Source organism: Pteropus alecto, unplaced genomic scaffold (assembly GCF_000325575.1).
Source record: "Pteropus alecto unplaced genomic scaffold, ASM32557v1 scaffold3, whole genome shotgun sequence".
Lineage (NCBI taxonomy): Eukaryota > Metazoa > Chordata > Mammalia > Chiroptera > Pteropodidae > Pteropus > Pteropus alecto.
This window is the reverse complement of record NW_006442484.1, coordinates 33,361,137-33,367,416: the sequence shown is the minus strand read 5'-3', so window position 1 is coordinate 33,367,416 and position 6,280 is coordinate 33,361,137. Positions and strand designations below refer to the sequence as shown.

At 31.5% G+C, this 6,280-nt stretch overlaps 1 protein-coding gene across 16 annotated transcripts in view; it reads left to right on the top strand.

Annotated features, from left to right (window-relative positions):
- BAZ2B (bromodomain adjacent to zinc finger domain 2B) overlaps positions 1-6,280 on the top strand; it is a 287,601-nt gene that overhangs the window by 47,603 nt on the left and 233,718 nt on the right. The window lies entirely within an intron of this gene.

The window sequence follows — 6,280 nt, the reverse complement described above, 5'->3', positions numbered from 1 at the left end:
ATATATATATATATGTATATATATATTGCCATTTTTAAAGATCTAGCTTATATTGTTTCCAGGTGATTTTTGTCATCTGTTCTGCTTCTTTTTGGATTGCCTCTCTTTAGTGAAGAATGAGAGAGAGAGAGAGAAAGGTTATAGATAGGGAGAGAGAAAGGAGTTATAAAAAGTAATTTGAACTCATTTGGGTAAGGATATTTTAAAGTCATTGACTCTCTTTTAAACAAAACCTAATGACAATTTTGGGTAAACTATTCTAGTAAAATAGTAAAAGCTTCCCAGAATAAGCACAATATAATGCCTTCTAGTATTTTTGTCTTCGGTGGAGAAGGCACTAAAGCTAAGGAAGTATTCATTCAGTGTTGTACTCCTCAGAGCAAAAGCAGTTAGAAAACCACACAGTTGCCAAGTTTATTAGACCAGCAGCAAAATAATAAATAATTATGTCTGGTGAGAAGTCAAAATCAACTATTGGCCAAATTTCTTTAATATGATTCTTTGGACACTGTAACATCAATGATATATAATATGAAAGCTCAGTTACTCTAATATGTGCATGCTAATAAATACTTGGCTTTTCGGTTGGATGAAACCTTCTAGGTGAAGAGTACTAATAAACTTTTTACCTATGTATAGTTAATTTATGAGGTAGCAGTGCTTGACAACTTGTTTTGTTTTTAATCACTGCAAATCCATGCTAAAGGGGAAGAGATTTTAAAGATATGGTTTGTGATTATTTGTGAGCCAAAAATTTTTTCTGGAAAAGGTGTCTTGGAATCAGTCAGTGTTGACAAAGTATGAGCCATAGGACAAGGAACAACACCACTACACTAGTTAAAGAGTTGACACTTGAATATTATTTCTCACACTGCATTATTCCCAGAGACAGTTTGTAAATGATATGAACTCTGATCTTGATTCAATTTTTAAAGAAAGTAGTGAAAGTTGTGCTTCTGATTGAATTTTGGTTAAGTGTATATTTTTCAGAATGCTGTGAAAATAAGTTAATATAAAACTCTGGATTTCCAACTTGAAACATGATGTCTTTTGAGAGGGAAAGTAGTCATGAATTTTAGAAATGTGATATAAGATAAAAATATTTTATGACCCTAAAAAGACCATTTTTGTGATTTCAGACGGCTTGTCCAAATGGCTTAAAATATCCTTTTTGAATAGCTTGAAACTATCCTTCAGGGCTAAATTATTACAAAGTTAAATGTTGAAAATAATATATCAGAAGAAACAATAATGCAAAAAAGCCCTAATCACTATGACACAGACTCTTTCACAAATTAAGATATGCATTCTCCTTCCTCTATCCCCACTCAGAAAAAATAATCACTCCTTCTAATGCGCACTCATTTTACATTGAATATCTCTATTAGAGTAATCAGATATTTTGGGATGTTAACTTCTCTAAATTGAACTGTGTACTCCTCAAGGACTAGTGATTGTAGTCCTCCCCAACAGGGGTGTGGTGGTAAATCTTTCTGGGAATAAAAATATTTGCTTGCATATATATATATATATGCATGCAAATATACACACACACACAATTTACAAATAACATATATAATACTGTATTGTAAAATCCCTATAGCTAATTGATTCTAATAGACTGCTTTAGTTGATTTTTACCAAACTCTTGTGTCTATAGCCCTATCTGTAGCCAACCTGTAGTTGCTGTAATTGTTGAAGAATTTAATTCCGACATAAATGGTCATCAATATTTTTAAGTAAATGAGTAATATGAAAATGAAATGACTTCACTTTTTCATCATTGATGTGACTTCTTGCAACTTGTTAATAGTTTTTAAATATTGGGAGATTATCTTCTCATTTTTGTGCTATTTCAGTGTAACACTTGTTTAATTTGCATTAACATTTTTTTCCATTACTTTCTTAAGTCTAGACTATCAACAAAGCATTAGTTATGCCATGATGCATAGTGTTTGCCGTTTTCCGTAAACATGCCCACCATGGTCGATTTTAAGCTACAACATAAAATCACTGATCACAAAGTTGGGAAGATATGGGCAGTAGGACACCACTGTTTAGTTTTTAGGGTGTTTTGTCATACTACAAATGACATAAATAACTTCTAGCTCATAGATGATCTTAAAGCATAATAAAATACATGATGAGTTTTGAATATCTATTTGTTTTTAATATAATTTATTTTAAGTTTGAAGATATTTATTTATGGTAATGACTGTGTTAACAACCAGCTTGTAAAATTCCTGAAAATTTAACTTTTGACTGTCAGGAGCTGGTATGACTTGAATTCAGCACATTGCTGCCCCTTTGTAGCTGTGCATAAGCTACAAAGCCTTATATAACTTGGGTGAGCAACAGTCTGTTAATTGAGTTAATTCAAAAAATTATATTCTTCATTATGCCCTTAGTTTTAATGGAATATTGTTATGGGAAAGACCATACAAATAATGTCTATCCACTTGCTATAAAATTACTTTAAAAACTTTGATATGTTATTCCAATGTTTTAAGTTCATTTTAATGAGTTGATACATTTCTTATTTACCAGATAAGAATGGTATCACATTCCTTCTTTGTTTTGTCTGCCTTGAAACTCACAGGTAAATTGTATGCTTGATCATAATAACTGTTAGTACAGACCAATGACATTTTTAAACTTCTTTTAAAAAATTGAATCTTATGTTGAAATCTGAAGATACATATGTGGGTATGTATATGCACATGTATATTTGATTAGAAATGTTGAGTAAATTCTTAATTTGTTTCCTTTATTTACCAATTTTCAAAATAATGAGTTGGTTCCCTAGTATTTTTCAAAAGTGAACAGTGAGGTTCTTTTTAAAGTATTATAAACTGATATATTAAAATATATTTAATATGTTTCAGTCCATTGTAGTAATTGATCTTTGTTCAGTGGGAGCCTCTTCAAGTGGTCTCTTCAAATTGACTTTCAAGTCTTTTTAACATGACCCCAGTAATTTTTGATTAATGGTTTACTGGTATGATAGGGTATTCTAGGCTTATTTTCGACATTTCCTATCCCAAACCTGGACTCAGCCTTTGCTTCTTGGAATTCTTTATAGGAGCAAATGGTGTTTAGAGACCATAATTCGGGTACACAGATGTCTGTCTCCTTGTTGCTTCTGCAATGGTCTCTGTTTTTAGGCAGTTACAGTGGGCTGAACTAAGAAATATGTATTTTTAAATGTAAAATATGCATTCATTCTATTATACTCAATTCAAATTCAGGATCACAGGGCTTTTATGTAACTCATTAATTTTATATCTATTTCTTTTTGTCTCATACCAAAAATTAATTTCCAAAAACACTAACTTATTCATTTACTTTTTCTCAGACTATGCATGCAGCAATATTACAAAAACAACCAATTAATTAATACTAAAAAAAAATCGGTTAGTGATTACCATCTAAGGCCCTGTTTTGTTGTTGCTGCTTTAAATTTCTTTTTCTTAGTTTATATCCTATGAGGGATATACTGTTAAATTATTGTATTTGTGTGTGCTTTATAAAAAATTATCATGCTTAATGTCACTTAGAATATTCTCTGTATGATTATGCTACCAACTCAATATACAATTAAGTTCATTTATTTTATTTAGGTTTCAATTCGATGGCATTGCTTTTTACATTAAATTTATTTTATAATTATGAAAATGATTTTATATGGTTCCAAAATCACATCTGCAAACAAGTTTTATGAGCAGTCTTCCTACTATTTTATCTTTTGTACCTTGTTCCCTTCCTCCCTATTGGTAACCATTTTAAGGTTTGACTTTTCCTTTGATTTAAAAAATTAGGCAAATAGGCAAGTAGATGAACGGTAGCATACTACTGATGTATTTTTTACTTAACAAAATATACTAGGCTTGACTGAAATATTTCATACTATATACATTCTTCATTAAAAAAGAATTGCATAGTACTCCACTGTGTACATGTACCATAATTAATTCAACCATTTCCTTATAAAGGACATTTGGGTTATTTCCAGACTTTTGCTTTAACAAATAATGCTTCAATTAATAACTTCTTATATAACTATTTTATATATTTTTTAATCTTGGTCAGATTCTAGGGATTTGCTAGTTGAAAAATAAATGCATCTGTAACTTTACTAGATACTGTCAAATTCTCTCTTGTTGGGGTTTTTCCATTTTTCACTCCAACAAGCAATATTTGAGAGTGTCACTTTTCCATACAAGTGCCTCAGTAGCAGGCTGTGTTGTGGAATTTTTGGATTTTTGCCTATTTGTTGAGTGAGAAATAGTATATCAGTGATTCTTAATTTGCATTTCTCTTATAAACAGGATTGAGAATGTTTCTATTTAAAAGGTATTTGCATTTCTTTTTCTGTAAAATATCTGTTCATATCTCTTGCCATTTTTTTACCAGGGTGTTGGTCTTTTATTCAATTTTAGATACTCTATATATAGGGTTATTGTCTCTTATATAAGTTACAAATATTTTCTCAGTTTCTCATTTGTCTTTATACTTCGCTTGCAGTATGTTTTATATTATTTTTTTTGCCATACAAAAGCTTTCTATTTTCATGCATTGAGGTTTACCAGTATTTCACATTATTGCATCTAGTTTTGACCATTGCTAGAAATATTTTCCCTACTCTCCAATTATACAGGAATTGACCCATCATTTCTCCTAATACTTGTGTGATTCAAATTTTTGTATTTAAATATCTGACCTTTTTGAAATTTATTCATGGAATAGATCCAAAGTCATCTTTTTTCCTTATGACCACCCAGTTATTCCAACAATACTTATTAAAAAGACCATCCTTTCCTCACTGCTTTGAAATACAGCTTTATCTATTAAATTTCCATAAGCACTTGTGTTAATTTCTCAATTTTTTATTGTGTTCTATTGTTTTTTTTTTCCAGCTGATATCAACTGTTAAATTATAAAGGCCTTATGCATATTTTAATATCTGACATGGCACTTACCACCACTCTCAATGTTCTTCTTTTTCATTTTTGTTTTTGTTTTTGTTTTATAATCAGCTTATGCTTATAAAAGTGTTCTTAATCAGGAGTTTTTATCTGAAACATTGTCAGAGTTTTTAAGAAAAGGAAGTAGGCCCCCACTCCAGACCTAGTGCATCTCTGGATGTTGGGCCTGGGTATATGCATTTTGAAAAAGTTCTCTAGTTGATTCTGATAATTTCATTAAAAAGTGACCTATAAAGCATAAATTCTAATTCTAATTCCAGATTACCTTATGATTTGTTTTCCTTTATGTGTTCTGGACCTAACTTAATGACTTCAGCATTCTCCCAGTTCCCTAAGACATAAATCTCTCTAGTCTTTCCTCAGTTCTTCTTCTCCCTTTACCCTGTTTTCAGTTGTTCGCCAAATCCACATTTTACTTCAAAAATACCTGGTTTTAAATTTCTAGTGCCATGGTCTTTTACCATCTTTTTCATGGACTGTTAAGCAGTCTTTTCGTACTACAGTCTATCATCTGCACTGCCTACACATTTATTGTTAACTAAAAACAAGGTCGATCATGTCACTCCTTTGCGGACCTTCGTTGTCTCTCAGGATAAATTCAACCATTTACCATCATGGTACATCAGGCTTTTCAACTCTTAGGTCCCAGCCTCCTTTCCCTCCTTCATCCGTGTTATTCCACACCTCACATTGGATATTCCTGTTACACTGAATTTCTCACTAATAAATGGAGACCAGACCTAGTAGTGCTTTGTATTTAAACTTATGGTTTCTTTCACTTAGAATCCACCCCCTCCTCCCTTTTCCTTCCTGGTTAGCTTTCAGTATTTGAGATGCAGTTCAAATGACATCTCTTTGATAAAGCTTGTTTTAGACTCATAGAATTAGTTGCCCCATCCTCTTCATTCCAACAAAACTTTATTATTTGTATCTTTATAATGTGATATCTGTGAATCTCTAATCACCCAGGAATTTCACACTTTCAACATCAACCAGAATGTGAGCTTTTCATGTTTTTCCAGCCGCTAGCAGAGTGCATAGCATAAAGCAAGCAATCAAATGTTTGTTCAGTGAATGAAAACAAATAAAGCTTCATTAGTCTGTACCTATGAAACAGAAACAAGACATTACAGTGGCCAGCTAATTCTACTATTTAGATCCCTCATTCTTTGGGCTTTCTGTTCTCTGTACATGGTAATTCCTTACTATTTGAAGATCCATGTGCAATACCCATAGTAGTAAATTAGATATCTATCCATCTTTACTTCTATCTATCTATGAAGTTCTGTCTCGGT